General features: G+C 45.7%; 1 long non-coding RNA gene across 1 annotated transcript; it reads right to left on the bottom strand.

The window, feature by feature from the left end:
• Window positions 1–11,772: 11,772 nt before the first annotated feature.
• Window positions 11,773–16,408, bottom strand: LOC142589799 (uncharacterized). Its single transcript, XR_012829950.1, has 2 exons — window positions 15,956–16,408; window positions 11,773–11,909 (listed from the first exon to the last, which is right to left on the bottom strand). It is a non-coding gene; the product is annotated as an uncharacterized LOC142589799 (long non-coding RNA).
• Between the last annotated feature and the right edge of the window lie 208 nt (window positions 16,409–16,616).

Below are 16,616 nucleotides of genomic sequence, written 5' to 3'. Positions count from 1 at the left end.
AGTTCCACGTGCGCCCTACATGGCCTTGGTCAGCAAAGCGCGAACCAGGGAGGAGGCGAGCTCTGTTTCAAGTTAAGGATAGGTATAAAGAACAAAGCCTTACTTTACCGTTCAGACCAGGCGGCAAGCTATTGTACACTTTACGGAAAACTAATGTCACATGTTTTCGTTCCTTTCTTTGCGCCTGACTAAAATCTCCTTCTTGGATGCAGGTTTTTCCGTACAAGACGAGGACAAAGAGTAATCGCCTTGTGCGCAAGAAGCTGCATTCGGGTCATGCCAAACAGACACCCAAACAATCACCTACTTGGCTTCTTTATGCCAGCCTTACACATTGGGCCATTGTTATAACATTTCAGCATTTACATTTGCTTTCGTAGAACCGTTCCTCTAACTTTTTAAAGAAGGAATTCTAGAATAAAGCACAGGTGGGGCGAGCTGGTTAACAAGTTTATTTCGGGAAGGCGGTAATACGCACTACTTTCGATAGGGGCTGACTGCGGGCCACAATGTCCGACAAAAGCGCGCTTGTCAGAACGACAAAGAATTGCCGACACCTGCTTTCTTTATACATGGTAGCCCAAAATTCTACGAAGCGGTACTAACAAGTGTGAAAGAATTATAATCTTAAGAATAAGACGTAATAAACATCTACTATGTTTTTCTGCTGAATAAATCTGCGTCCATTGCACGACAGGCAAGTGCGTATTTTTGACGGCTGTAAACTGCTTGTTTCTGCATGCTTGTCATTTCACATTGCCTAACATTGGCTGAAAAGACTATTTTAGTATTTATGGCAATAAACATTTATTTATAAAGGGAGCGAGAATAAATCATATCTTTATTCGAAGGCAACCAATTGACTTGTATTTGTCGATGGTAGCTGCGCACGGCAAAACGAGCACACACAGAAGAAATATACACCAGAAGTGCTGCCTTTCAGCTAAAGTATCGTGTGAGCGAAAGTTGTCATAGGTGCGAAGAATACCAACACGTAAAAAAAATTGATACCAATAGTCGCGAGAACAGATCAGTGTTGGTCAGTCAAATTGACAATTACAGCGAAAAGTTACTAAATGCCGTGGATGAGCAAACGCGAACAAGATAAAAGATGGAGCCCACGTTTCGAAAAGAGGACTTGTCTTTTTCAAAGCGACAGATGCTTTTCTCGGCATAGTATAAATAGGTACGCTTTTTCTAACGGGAGAAGGCAATTAGGCAGCTGGGCGAGGCAACGAACAAGGGTGTGTTCGCGGCCAGGGTGCCGAATTCAAAAGAAATGTGAGCTGTTCAACGTCGGTGGAGGAATGTGATGTAGGTTTATGTGTCAGCTGGTTCACGTGTCAATGTCGGTTCCTTTTTTCATAGAAACGGCCTGAACGACGCGAGGGGGGAGGGGATTATCTGCTTTGTCGGAGGTCAATGAACTCTTGTATGTGTAAGAGAGAATCAAGGTAGCGGTAGATAATAGTGCTCGTGGAAAAAAGTGAATATATAAATAAAATAAAACTAGAACAAGGAAGAGAAAAAAAACTAAGCATTCCCGAGTCGAAATAAAAACTCCCTTTGAAAAGTTTATGCTTATTAGTTGAAATGTCTTGAACTTATGGATGAGGTATGTTTCTCTGTTTTTTCTTTCTCCCACAGAGCGGAAATTTGGCTGTAGGATGTAGAGTTTAAGTTCATCGAAGTCTTGGCCTCGTTGGTTGAAATGCTCGGCGACGTCGTTGGGAAGGTTTTTAGCTTTGTACGCGCGATGCCCGTTTAATCTGACGTCCAGTGATTGTCCTGTTTCGCCGATATATTTTTTCTGACAAACGCGACATTCCAGCATATAAATTACATCGGAACTAGGGCAAGTAAAGCTAGTTTTCACTTCGTGTGTAGAGCTATTTGCGGTGCTTTTAGTTTTAACATCATTTTCAAGGTGCCTGCAGGTATTGCACGTGAGGCGAGAACATGTTTCTATTACGGGGGAAAGATGTTGGTTGATTTTTCTGTGCAGTAACATGTCTTCAAAGTTTCTGTTGTGGCGATAGCTCACCCTTCGTGCCACCGGGAACACTTTTCTCAGACGCTCGTTACCGAATACCTTCATACGGACGGCATTAGAATATTTTGTCATAAAGGCTGGTTGTCTCTGATTCTGGCATAGGCTGTTTTTCATGTAAATTCCGGCTGCCTGTCCAATCTTGACGTGACGTCATAAGCTTTGACGACAGAAACTTGTGGATAGTTTCTTTCTGCTAACGTTGCTTTAAGGTCATTTCGATGGCGGACATAATCGTTGTCTTTGCTACAAAGTTTCTTATTGGTTTCACTCGTCCGACACAATTCTTCGCTTGCAGTGTCGCGTTTGATGACTGTTGCAGTCTAAATATTGTTGGCTCTCCGTAGGCTTCCGGTAAAGTGTCTCTGCCAGTTTTCCATTTTCCATGTGGACCTGTCTTGTCGAGGAAGTTGATTTGACTAGGAGAGGAGTAAGCCGCAAATGTAATACTAGGATGAAAGCGGTTGAAATGGCTAATTGGGTCAGTTAGCGCGCTGGTGACGTGTTCCCATATAATAAATATGTCCTCAATGTAACGCAGATAGGTGTGGGCTTTTGAAGGGCATAATTTTCTCAAGTTTGATTCAAGCTGTCCGATGAAAATGTTGGCATACGTGAAAGCGTATGGCGTTCACATGCTTCGGCCGAAAGTTTGCAGGTAGTGAAAAGAATTGAATTCGAAATAGTTGAGCGTGAGAACTAACTTAAAGAGTTACAAGTGAACTTCAGGAGCGTGCCCTAAAGGATTGACTGCGAGGGACTTCGATGCGGCTTCAATTGCTTCATTAATGTGTATGCTAGTGCAAAGCATAGAAACATCAAAAATGCCTGCAATAGGGCAGTCGGAAAGGATTTGGTTGGAGATAAAGAAGTCGATAATTCGGAAGAAGGGGGCGTGTCTTGAACAAAAGATAGGAGGGTGGACGGTATGTTTGACAGGTGGCCGTTTTCTAATTTAGATATAGACTCGCTAGATGTATTGTTATTAGAAGCTATAGGCCGAGCGGAGATGTCTGCTGTAAATACTTCTTTGACGGGAATGTTGTGATTATAGGAAATGTAGAGGCACAATACCACTGCTGTGTTGCTCTTCAACGACAAAAAAGGCTCATCTAACTGTTATGCGTCGCCTGGCTTAATCCAACCGGCACCTTGTGTATTAGGATAGTCATGCCTGAATATATATTCACACATCGCGCCACGAGAGCATTTTAAACACCGCAATATGGAGCATCATGTCCAATATGAAGTGCAAAGAGGAACCCGGTTGCATAAACGTCTGATGCATGACGCGTTTCGGCGTGGTGCGTCGCTGGTCGCTTCAATGCTAATAACGTAAGTCCCCATTTGTCGTGAAGCACGTTCTGCCACAAGATTTTGACAAAATAGGAAGGGTGTATTTTTCAAGATTTCATTGAAAATTCTAAAAGCATCGAGTATCTCGCGGCTCGCATTTTGCTAGTAGTACGTGAGTTAACCGGATAGGAGACGGACAGGAGCGTGGGGAATCGCTTATTTAAAATACATGCTAAAACTTTAGGGTGCTACGCTTCCTGAACTCTGGACGGCGCGCAAAACTGACATCTAGAGAAACTAGCAGGAATGATGCATTGTCTTCTATCGCTTGTCGGTTTCTCTTTAAAAGTGATACGGTAACCATACTGCGAGCTTCTTTGCTTATTATTAGAAGTGGTAGTCATGCAATGATATAAAAGCGCGATTTCAAAATTTACAGACCGAAACTGGGCCATATAGTAGCCAAAAGAACAGGAAGCTCTCGGTCACGCCAGAGTTTCTCCTTGGACTGGCGTTAGAATAAATAGCCGTGTAGCCAATTTCTTTGTGCCGTGAGCATTAGTGAGCGATTTGTTGTCGTGGACCTGGTGAAAGAAATGCAGCAAAATTGGTGAAGCCAACAGAATTATGTTGTTATCACACTGAAACGTTTCTGGCATACATAAAATCTAAAATTCTAGTTTGGACATATATGACGAATGCACATATATTGCCCAGAGCAATAGGAAATTGCAAAGCACAGCAGTAAAATTTTATTTTCTGGCAACGCAGATGTTGATCCAGCACGGTGTGTGAGGGTGTTTATTGCAAAGCATTATACTTCGCACCTTTCGCAGACTTACCTCCTTATTCAGCAGTGTATCTTAACTTGAAGCCCATGCTTGACTTCATTTGAATGACGCCTCTTGTGAACGCACCAAAAGAGACACAACGAGCGTCTTGGGCGCCTTCGCACCGGGTGTTATTGATATCAAGTCAAGCATGAGCTTCAAGGTAAGAGGCATTTCTGAAAACGGTGGTTAGAGGTATGTCGATATCTCACATGGTTTCAGCACTCTTAAATAAAAAAATTCAGTGCCTCTTAAAGTTATCGAACGTGTGACTCATCGCAAGTCACAAGTATTTTCTAGCCATTATGGCCACAATCACACGCATACTTTCACGCACATGCCACGATTACGCGCATTCATAGCCGCAGTTCCGCTTGAAAAAAGAACTGCTTCATCAACTTGGATGAACGGACTGAGAAGGAGGATTATGGTTACACGATCAAGGTATTCCAAGCTCTAACACTATTGTACCTTGTGGGCACAACGTCACCGCTTCTATCCGAATCCCCTTATTATTATGTTATAAGGCATGCTTATCCATAATAAACTAATTTGAAGTTTCAACTTGGCAACATCGTTTGTCAGGTCTGCTATTTCTTGCATTGCATCTTGTTAATTCCAGAGAGACGAGAGCTTAGATGAAGGAGAAGCGCCCAGAGCTTACTGGTGCTCCGAGCCTCTCGCTGTTGCGCAAGCTTTTATGTTTTTGCCATTTTCGTGAGAGTCCCTTGATGAAGCATGAGCAAGATGTTCCCACGACCACCTGAACAAGGTCAGTCGTATGCTTCATTGCTCATTCTTGGACGACGTGCCTTTGGAAGCTCGGAGCAGCTCGATTCCTGGGACAGCTTAACGCCAGAAGCCGTGGACTCTGACAGCGAGTACACCGTAGTCATGGGCGGCCGTATAAAGAATATGAGCCGTATGTCGACTGAGACGACTGGGACGGGTACCCACGTTACGCAGGTGTACGGGAGCGGAGTGCTTTGTATTTTTAGTATCTTGAGTGCATCGGCCGGATGCGGCCGCTCAAGAATTTTCTACAGGCGGCCTGAGAGTCGGTGAATATAACTGCTGCATCTGCGCATGTGGTGGGGTCGAGAGCGATTGCCACTTCTCCAGTCGTTTCCGGGTTGCGTGCTTTGATTGTTGCCGATGCTAGCTCGCAGCCTCGGGTGTCTACGACCATGAGAGCGTACGCGTTTCGTTGCGAATACTTGGCCGCGTCGGTGTCGCGGGCAATCTGGTTCAGCTTGAAACTTCCTTTGATGGTATTGGCTCTAGCCTGTCTTCTACTCTTGTGGTATATGGGATGCAAGTTGCGCGGGACACGCGCGATGCAAATTCACTCTCGAACGTCCGGTGGGATTCGCTCTTTCTTGTCCGTGTCAGCGACGTACGTATCGCTGTAGTTCAGGTGTCAGAGTACTGATCTCCCTGCCGGCGTAAGCTTGAGTCGTTCCAGTTGGCTGTTCTTGTGCGCTTCAGTGAGCTCTTGCCACCTGTTGTGGACGCCCATCTTAAGGAGACGTGAAAGACAGGCATGGCAGGGAGTCTCAGGGCGACTTTGACTGCGTTCCTTATCGTTTTGTTGAGCTTTCCTACTTCAGCGTTCTTCTAAGCCAGATACGGAGTGCGGTATGTGATGCGGCTGGGGAGCAGTGCTTGTGTTATTCTTGGCGTGTATTGCTCCTTGAGCCCGCTTCTTTGGCTTGAGAACCTCTTGCCGAGGTGTGTGCGTAGCGAAAGGGTGCGTTCTAGTCTCGGTAGGCTGGCAGCTGCCGATCCGTTCTTGGGCATGTGGAGTTCAAGTATTCGCATGGTGTCGACTTTCGGGATTGTCCCCATGAGGGTGACGCTGGGGTCGGGTTCTTCGTCGTTGCATGGCCGGCCTCTCATTCTTGCTTTAAAGACGAGTGCTCAGACTTCTCTGTGGTGCAGCGGAAGCCGCAGTTTCGGAGATAGCTTTTGATGGTGTGGACGGCTTCTTGTAAGCTACTTTCTTGCCTTCCAGCGTTCGTAGCTATGGTCCAGAGCGTGATGTCATCAGCATACATCGCGTGACGCAGATCTAGTATGGTCTCGAGGAATGGGGCTAGCTTCATCATAGCTACGTTAAATGGTAGCGGTGAAATGTCCGACCCTTGCGGGGTGCCTCTGTTTAGAAGTAGCAAGCTTTCACTGCGGGTGTTGCTGATTCCGTCTGTTGCCGTGCGGTCCATCAGAAAGTTTCTGGCGCATGCGTACCTCTTAGTGCCGCAGCCAGTGATCTCGTCGTGACTAACGTTTTAAAATGCTCCCTTGACGTCTACGCCCAATTTGGAGTATTTGCTTCGATTGTTAGGTTATCTAAAAGGCCTTCTTTTTGTTGTAAGAGTACTTCCTGCGCTGAGAGGGGCTGCCTGAAACCGAACATGGTGTTTGGTTGGTGGCCGTTGTCTTCCAGGTACTGGGTAATGCGGTCGTGCACCATATGTTCGAAAAGCTTTCCCGCGCACCAGGTACGGGAGATCGGGTGTGGGCTCGCCAAGGTGAGACGTTTGTTGGGCTTGGAGATCATGGTGATGTCCGAGTGCCTCCATACAGAACGCAGTTCTTTCTCCAAGCACTCATTTTAGTAACGAAGGAGAGCCTCGGTGGCCTGCTGCGATAGGTTGCGTAAGTGTTTGCTAATGATCCAGTCTTTCGCAGGGCTAGTATTTCTAGTCAGCATGGATAGGGGCTGCGTGGATTTGGGCCTGCGTAAAGGGTCGGTCGGGTTCTGGATTCGGTTTTCCAGAGTATTCTTTGCTACGAGTGTGGCGCAAAGAGGGTGCGTCTCCGCATAGTTTATTTTGTATATCTCGCAGTAGGCGCTGTTCTGTTCCGGCTGTGGTTGTGGATAAGACTGGAGATGTTGCTTCTGTTTCGTTCAGGTGGATTGTGGGGCCAGGAGGGTGCGTAGGAGGTGCCAGGTCCTCCTTTTTCTAAGAGTCCCCTTTAGCTTGTCACAGAAAGTGTGCCAGTTCTGCCTGACAAAGTGGTCCACACAGTCTTGAGCCTGCTCGGTAAGGAGAGCGATTCGTGTCTTTAGTTTTCTGCTAAGCTTTTGTCTCTTCTATCTCTTCAGGAGGCCACTTCTGGTGCCCTAGAGATGGAGGAGGTAAGCGTCGACCGCGGGTGTATTGGAATCCAGTTGTATGATTTTGGTGTGACGTTCTGCAGTGTCTAACACATTTTTAAGCCACTCGTCAATGTCAGCTTTGCTTGCTCCGGAATCTAGCTTCTCCCTAAAGGATTTCCATTCGGTTAGCCGTGCAATTCTAGTATTGGTCTGTCTAAGGGTGTGTGCTACATCTAATTAGAGGATATGGTGATCGCCACCTAAGGTTTCCTGGAGTCGACTTCACTATGCCCATGGGACATCCGCAGTAAAGGTAAGATCTGGGTTTGTGTCCCTCCAGATGCTGTTTTCATATCTCGTGCTCTGGAGAGGATCATTGCTGAGGGTGAGTCTGTGTTGCTGGGCGGCATCGTGCGCTCTAGCACCTTCCTTTGTGGTGGTATGTAGCCCCATGCCGTGTGCGAGTCGTTGAAGTCTCCCACTATGACGAGTTGGTGTCCATTCGTGGATTTCCTGATTTCTCGTACAAAGTGATCGGAGCCTGATAGCTGGTCGAAAGGCGGGCTCTACACGCTGGCCAGGAATAGGCTTTTATGCGTCTTTCGTTCCGGTAACACCTCGATTAAAGTGTCTTCTGTCAGGGTGTTCTCTACGTCGTGTTTTCGGGCTGAAAAGGTTTTCTTCACCAGTAAGGCAGTTCATCGAGTTTATGCATATGTGTCGTATCCTTGCAGTCGGACGTTTTGCGTGTTGTTTTCCGTAGTGCTACGACGTCGGGTTGATTCAGCTTGACGAATTCTAGTAGGTTGACGTGTCGAGGGCGGTATGATCGATAGTTCCATAGCCATATGCGTATAGTTGAATGGTGGTTCTTCGCCTTGTGGTTAGGCGTCGCCATCGCGCCATCGCGTGTCTATGAGGTTTTGCTGCTTTTGCAATGGGCTGTGGTGATTCTCCAGTTTGCTCTGCTGGTTCTGCTGTTTGTTTTCTAAGACCCGTATTACTGCGGCTTCGGCCGATGCATCCAAGCTCCTCGTACCACCTGAGTCGCTCGAGCAGCTTACCGCGTCGGCTTAGCTTACATGACATGACCGGGGTTGTTGGAGAAGTATGGGAGAGGCCTTTGCCCTGCAGTGGGCGTAACCAGGCTGATGATGATGGTGATGATGATAGCTCGTGCGCTCGACTGAGCGGAAGCGAGAGAGAAAACGTCAGACTGAGTCACTTCGCAGTAGTGGCTTGGAGCACTGCCCTAGCCGGTGGCCGAGGTGCCCAGCTCCTGGAACTCTTCACTGCTGGAGCTCCAGCTGTTGTCTCTTTCTTTAGTCGGTATATTGTAGGGTGGAGGGCTTGACATCAGTCTCTTCTTGCACTCAGTACTTGCAGTTTCGTGCGCTTGTCCGCAGAGCTTGCAGGTTGGTTTTCAGTCATGGTTTTGCGGTTGCCCAGTCTTGCTGCATTTGTAGCGAAAATTGGGGATCGGTTTCGGACAGACGTCTTGGCGGTGTCCCGTGTTGCCACAGGTGCGACAGTATTGCACTGACTTGCGATATGGTCTTCAGCGGAAGTCTACGCTCTGGAAGATGATGTAGTAGGGAATGTGTGGTCCTTAGAAGAATGCGCCTGCCGCGGTCCATTGACCCATCATTCGGTCCTGAAGAACGGTGCATAGTGCCGGTGCTCGGATTCCTGCCATTAGCTCTGCGGTGCTTGTTCCTGCTATGAGGCCATTGATGACGCCTCGGGAGATGTCGTGCGGGGTTCGTATGTTGCCTTTGACGTTGTGGTAAGTTCCTCGGAGCTGTATTCTGTTGATGGTAAGCATCATCCTGATAAATTTCAGCATTAAGTAAATTGTTATTTCCGTCATGTGAACACCGTTTTGCTTTGTTTATTTAAAACTCTAGAATAAATTATGGAATGATTGCATTTGTTTTCTTTGTACTAGTTATTTCATTCTTCTCGTATTTCGTATTGTTACCCGCTTTTCGCCTGAGGAACTCCCAACTGTCGTTGGAAATAATGGTTTTACTGATTTACTGATCGTCAGACAGAAGCTATCACGATTGAATTGTTATACCATCATCGTCATGCCGTCGCGGTCGTACAATCGTTGTCGTCATTCCAGCTTCGTCGTCTGGCTGTCGTCATACTGTCGACGACACACGGACGCCGCCAGCACATTGTCCCCTTCCTGTAGTCATTACGCTGCCGTTTTTCACGTTGATAATTACTTAGGAATATTCATATCACTGTCGTGCCGTCGTTATCATACTGCGTTTATTGCTCCTCTGACGTCATTAGATCGTCGTCGCCGTCATGCTCATGGGCGACAACGGTAAGCGGGTGCCATAATAAAGTGGGACAATACCGGAGGTTGTCAAATGCAGCCAACGCAACGGTAGTGCCAGAATTCCCATTAAGGATGGTAAATAAACGTGATATTAGAAGTACGATGCTGTGCTAAACTGCTAAAATGCTAATCGCAATACAATTGACAGTCATCGTCAGTTGTGTTACGCTGTAACATTTTTAGCACTTGACCGTCCGAAAATTACAAAAGACACGACCACGCACACGTGACAACACCCAACTTTTATGATGGTTTCAACCTGTTCAAACAAAAATGCCTAGTTAGAAGTAGGAAAGACTGATATAATAAAAATCGCAGCAGCCCCGTTATCTCAGCTTCTAGCGCTGTTGTGTGAGAACATTTGCATTCTGATGTATAGACGGGCGATATCACCCAATCGACTATGCAGATAACCCACGTCGCCGACATTGGCCCCCCTTTGGTTGTACCAAACTGGGTCCCAGCACTGCTCGAAACGCGCGTGCGGCCTCCACGTTTAGGCGCCGAATAAGCCGCACCAATTTGTTGCATTCAAAACAAGCAGATAAGACGACCCAACATCGTGGTGTTGCAGCTTCCATTATGAGAACGGAGTATATACGAGGTTTTTCTCATCACCGTCATCACCAACCTACTTTAAGCACACTGCAGGACGAGGGCTTCTCCCTGCGATCTCCATTTACCCCTGCCCTTCGCCAACGGATTCCAACTAGCGCCTAATTTCCAAATTTCTTCGCCCCACCTATTGTTTCTCTTCGGTCCTCGACTGCGCTTCCCTTCTCTCTGGACGCATTCTGTGACCCTAATGGCCCACCGGTTATTTACCCTCCGCATTACATGACCTTCCCAGCTCCATTTTTTCCTCCTAATGACAATTAGAATATAGGCTATAGCCGTTTGCTCTATGATTTAAAAAATAACTTTTCCAATAAAAGGACGGTCTATTCGTAAAAATGCCGTCAGTAGCGTTGACCAAGACGTGACAGGTAATACAAAGTAATTAGTCACTAATTAAGAAAAATATGTTATTTATCTGAACGTTTTTGCTGAAACGGGCACATCGTAACTAGGGAAATTTAACCGTGCTCTCCGTATATTTCGCACCAAATTAGTGATCTAAAACCTTCTGATTATCTGCGGATTTGTGGCCTGACTAAATCCAGTTATGAGAGGTCAGGAAACCAAAACTGGGATGTTGCAGTACACTTAAGCCTCCGCCCCGTCGAGGCGATGTTCTGCTCATGTCATGCTGTCGCGGGCAGCCAGAGCGCTGTGACAGCGAAGAGCCCGACAACCAGCCTGTTGGCAGTCCAAGAATTGGTGGCTGAGCAGAACGTCACCTACACCATCGCGGCTTAATTTGAAAGCGCGGTATTTTCCGTTGTCGGCTTTCCGCTCTCTGATAGCGAAAAGTCGTCGTGCCACAATTCCATGGGTAATCGCGTTTTTCTAAATCGAAATGTCGATATGGCTTGTATGCAGAGCATGCTTCAATTTCCCAATTACGATGAGCCCGTTGAAGTGAATGTTTAGAGTAAATGATCAATTTTGCCTGATTAGCCACTAATTACCACGTTTAGCTCGTTCCCTCTAGGCCGCCACCTCGTATGTCATATCTCTGAAGGAACCGTCCTGTTAATTAATGCAAAATGGCTATATTTATATAGTGCTTAAAATATTCGTAGAAACACCCTCTATAGACTGCTCTCAAATACTTTCCAGGCGAGGCATCGCATCCGCTCCACATCGTTTATCTATACAAGTGACTACACTTGATTACATAGCTAGTGTTACTGCGCCATTTTTCTCACTTCTAATTCTCACGAGGTGACTCAATGCCACCCAACTGCTGTTGAGGTACTACGCATTCTTATTTTTCGAATGGGCTTGTTATATAGTTCGTACCTTTGTGTAGTTTACAGCAGGATTTTGTAGCATGTGGTGAAACATCACTTAACCCAATCATGCATATCAATTAGACGCCTGAAGGAGTGCTTCTCTGCCGTAAATAAACAATAATTAACTGTTGGGCTAGAAGACGCAAGGCATACACATGCCACGGAACTGCAGTTAAATCTACGTGTATTGCACGGGACCTATGCGTACTACGCATGTAACTAAAACGGTTCATTTTACGACGTGTTAGAACAATATTTATTGTTTATTCATGTTGTGCTGAGCAGACCTGCAGAGCTGTATTTCGTGGAGTTCCGCATCGACGTTGGTATTTGGTTCCACCACGAATGATACGGTTTTAGCCGCCAGGCTTTGGTCCATCTGCAAGATGAGTTTAGTAGAGTACGATATTTCATCCCCAGACAGTGCATAACCTAACACACAGTGAGTATCATATTTACAATATCAAAGTTAAGACTGGAACTTGCAAGTGTGAAAAAAGTCACATCGCTGTTTCCAGCAATAAAGCAGTCAGTGAAAAACAATGACAATGTTATATTTTCCCGTTTAAAAAACAGTTGTGCACCACACAGCTGCAAATTATTATAAGAATAGGCAACACCAAAGCAGACCTCAGGAAAACATGAATGCAGAACAAGTTCGTATTCGGAAGTAGAGATTAAATGTGCATGGTTAATGCAAAGACAACTGCAATAATTATTACTAAGCATTATTAATAAACCAGGAATCTGAGTAAAAAAGGGGGCATTGTTATAACGAGAAGCGTCATTAACACCCGAAAAAATCCCCCAAAGAAGATAGGTGGCGATGCAGTGCATAAATTTTCGCGCCAAATTTCGGTAAAGTCATTGATTCCTGCATTGCCTAGTTAGACCTTCTTTGTTTATCTAAAGAAAACGAAGTAATGCACTGTGCTTTCATTGATACAAATGTTCAACCTCTGAAGTTTGAACAATCTTTCTTCCGTCTAAATGTCTCAAATAGCAGTAGGCTCTTTGAAGTACGTAGTATCCCATTGGTCATCAGTGGGGAGTGCTTAGGACCCGACTGAAGAAAACTACCGCTTGGGTTTTATGCTTTTGAGTAAAATTCACGCTTATTTTGCCACCTTGCTTATGAATATACTAGCCTTGGCAGCAGAGAATGAGTGTCGTTGTTTAGCATCAGTTTAGCACAAGAAAGTATTATAGAATCGACTAACAAATGTTCAGAGTTATAGCCCAGTGCAAAACGCACCTATTTTATATCAAGTTTCTTGAATGTTATCGCAGGCTCTAGACGTCTTCTGTTGTGACCCAACTGTCTGAAAGTCCATTGTAAGCGCGACGTAAATGTGTAGCACTTTCTGGAAGGAACTATGCACCAGCGATTATGCCTTAACCTTTAGCGAGTCATGTATAACAGTGGACGCACTCAACCAACAGATGAAATTTTCACAGTAACCATTTCGCTTACCGTTATCGTTGTCCTTAAATGAATGTTGTGCCCGGCACAAGTTGACCCAACAAAGAGTTAAATTGGAAAACTAATAGTTTTGACACCATGTGTTTCTTTACCGTCACTACAACGAGACATTTGGTAGACGTGCTTGTTTGTTCCGTACAGCACAGCTATGCAGGCCTTAGATTTCCGAGGTGTGCAGCTCTACATTGCCAAGGACCAGCGAGCTAGCCGCAGGCTGCAACGGTTGCCGTGAAGTACGGACTCCTATCAGGGACTCGGGAGCTCGCAGCCTAATCATCAACACAACGGCAGCCACAGCGTCGTCTGCACTGGTAATGCTACAGCAATTGAGCGAGGCACCGACATTCCGCCAATAATCGGCTGAGCTCTTCACCACAAGATGGGAAACGACAGATCAGGGCACGCAGCCGACACTACAAACTTCGACGACGCTATGTAGAATACCAGCCCCGCGAGTTCCTGGGGATTTCGATCGCGATACGCCGACGACGACTTAGCAAATCTACCGCGACGTTATTTCGCACCACACAAGATCCTCCATTGTATTAGTTCATTAGGCTATGAGGTCGTGCCAGACGACATTTCGCAATCAGAGCGCCACCGAGCGTGACCTGTAGTCATCCACGTACTTTTTCTTAAGCCATTGTTGGAGCACTAGCGAACTCTTGGAGAAGGTTTATATGTGAATTTGTTATGCTTCCTCACTGTGTTTTTCTTTTTGGTTTAGTATTCTGTGTATAGTACCGAGACGAAGCTCTTTAACAGGGGTTTTAACAGGGTTTAACAGGCGTTTTAACGTGTATTTATAGCCTTCAGTGGTGAACGTTTTGCACCAGCTGACAAATGTTCAAACTTCAGGCCCAACCGACATTTATGGGTCTGAAGTTTCTCCAATGTTATCGCTGGTTCGGTTTGTTGTCAATTGTTACTGAACCTTGTTTATTCTCACTGTGAGCGCGATGCGAATTGCGTATCAATTTCTGCACGGCGCGCATGCACGAACGATGGCGCGGGAACTTCCGACTAGTCATGTTAAAAAGCTCATGCGCTTCACCAACAGAACTAAGTCGGCACTCACCGGCTTAGTTCGCCGCTATCATCATCATCATCATCATCATCATCATCATCATCATCATCATCAGCCTGATTACGCCCACTGCAGGGCAAAGGCCTCTCCCATACTTCTCCAACAACCCCGGTCATGTACTAATTGTGGCCATTCCGTCCCTGCAAACTTCTTAATCTCATCCGCCCACCTAACTTTCTGCCGCCCCCTGCTACGCTTCCCTTCCCTTGGGATCCAGTCCGTAACCCTTAATGACCATCGGTTATCTTCCCTCCTCATTACATGTCCTGCCCATGCCCATTTCTTTTTCTTGATTTCAAATAAGATGTCATTAACTCGCGTTTGTTCCCTCACCCAATCTGCTCTTTTCTTATCCCTTAACGTTGCACCTATCATTCTTCTTTCCATAGCTCGTTGTGTCGTCCTCAATTTGAGTAGAACCCTTTTAGTAAGCCTCCAGGTTTCTGCCCCGTAGGTGAGTACTGGTAAGACACAGCTATTATATACTTTTCTCTTGAGGGATAATGGCAACCTGCTCTTCATGATTTGGGAATGCCTGCCAAACGCACCCCAGCCCATTCTTGTTCTTCGGATTATTTCCGTCTCATGATCCGGATCCGCCGTCACTACCTGCCCTAAGTAGATGTATTCCCTTACGACTTCCAGTGCCTCGCTGCCTATTGTAAATTGCTGTTCTCTCCCGAGACTGTTAAGCATTACTTTAGTTTTCTGCAGATTAATTTTTAGACCCACTCTTCTGCTTTGCCTCTCCAGGTCAGTGAGCATGCATTGCAATTGGTCCCCTGAGTTACTAAGCAAGGCAATATCATCAGCGAATCGCAAGTTACTAAGGTATTCTCCATTAACTTTTATCCCCAATTCTTCCAAATCCAGGTCTCTGAATACCTCCTGTAAACACGCTGTGAATAGCATTCGAGATATCGTATCTCCCGGCCTGACGCCTTTCTTTATTGGGATTTTGTTGCTTGCTTTATGGAGGACTACGGTGGCTGTGGAGCCGCTATAGATATCTTCCAGTATTTTTACATATGGCTCATCTACACCCTGATTCCGTAATGCCTCCATGACTGCTGAGGTTTCGACTGAATCAAACGCTTTCTCGTAATCAATGAAAGCTATATATAAGGGTTGGTTATATTCTGCACATTTCTCTATCACTTGATTGATAGTGTGAATATGGTCTATTGTTGAGTAGCCTTTACGGAATCCTGCCTGGTCCTTTGGTTGACAGAAGTCTAAGGTGTTCCTGATTCTATTTGCAATTACCTTAGTAAACACGTTGTAGGCAAAGGACAGTAAGCTGATCGGTCTATAATTTTTCAATCTTTGGCGTCCCCTTTCTTATGCATTAGGATTATGTTAGCGTTCTTCCAAGATTCCGGTACGCTCGAGGTCATGAGGCATTGCGTATACAGGGTGGCCAGTTTCTCTAGAACAATCTGTCCACCATCCTTCAACAAATCTGCTGTTACCTGATCCTCCCCAGCTGCCTTCCCCCTTTGCATGTCTCCTAAGGCTTTCTTTACTTCTTCCGGCGTTACCTTCGGGATTTCGAATTCCTCTAGACTATTTTCTCTTCCATTATCGTCGTGGATGCCACTGGTACTGTATAAATCTCTATAGAACTCCTCAGTCACTTGAACTATCTCATCCATATTAGTAATGATATTGCCGGCTTTGTCTCTTAACGCATTGTGCTTTAGTATTACTTGTCTGGCCGGACACAAGTTCGCCCGATAAATAGTTAAGCTCGTAAACAAAGTTTTGTCACTGCTTCCTTCCTTATTGTCCCTACAACGTGACAGTGTATATAATTGCTTTCAGACGATTTCTCAGAAACTAAAATACTACTTACTCCGAAGGCCGGGTGGAATGGGAGGGCGTTTTGTTGAAGCTTTTGTAGGAGCAGGTCGTGGGCGGTGTTGATTGAAAAGACCTCCCCAACATTTAGCACGACATTGCGCTGCTAAAGCAGATGAGCGGCGGCCTCCATGCATCGTTAATAGTAGAAGGAAAACTGCTGCTAAAAGGAAAAACATTTTTCCTGCAGTAAATGGTTATTTGGAAGTGCCATTGAGGTTAAACCGTCGCCGCGCCTATATACGAACACAACGAACAAAGAGCATTGTCTCGCAAGTCATCTTCACAGTATACTTTAGGTTTGCCGCGTTGACTTCTCGTGGCAGTGGCAGTGGTAGTTTCTTTGCCGTGCAATGGACACGCCGGTCTTGAAAAGCTTATCAGAACAACACTTTTTCTTAATAAACAGATTTTAAAACAACCGGCCTTTCTCGGCATTGTCTCTCGTAGTCAAATGCATTTTACGCGATGGTTCTTGACAGCTTCCAAAAGTCTTTATCACAGAAATGTTGCTCTTTCGCCCGTAATGCGAGGCATCGGTTGCGGTAGAAAATTAGGAGACAACTTTAAGAAGTAATTATGTTAAGGTGTAAATATTTGCTCATAAGTAAGCTAAGAAGCATGGTGTCACGCGCGCACAAGAACACACTGACACA

This window comes from Dermacentor variabilis, chromosome 8 (assembly GCF_050947875.1).
Source record: "Dermacentor variabilis isolate Ectoservices chromosome 8, ASM5094787v1, whole genome shotgun sequence".
In the NCBI taxonomy this organism is placed as follows: Eukaryota; Metazoa; Arthropoda; class Arachnida; order Ixodida; family Ixodidae; genus Dermacentor; species Dermacentor variabilis.
This window is presented reverse-complemented; position numbering and strand designations above follow the sequence as displayed.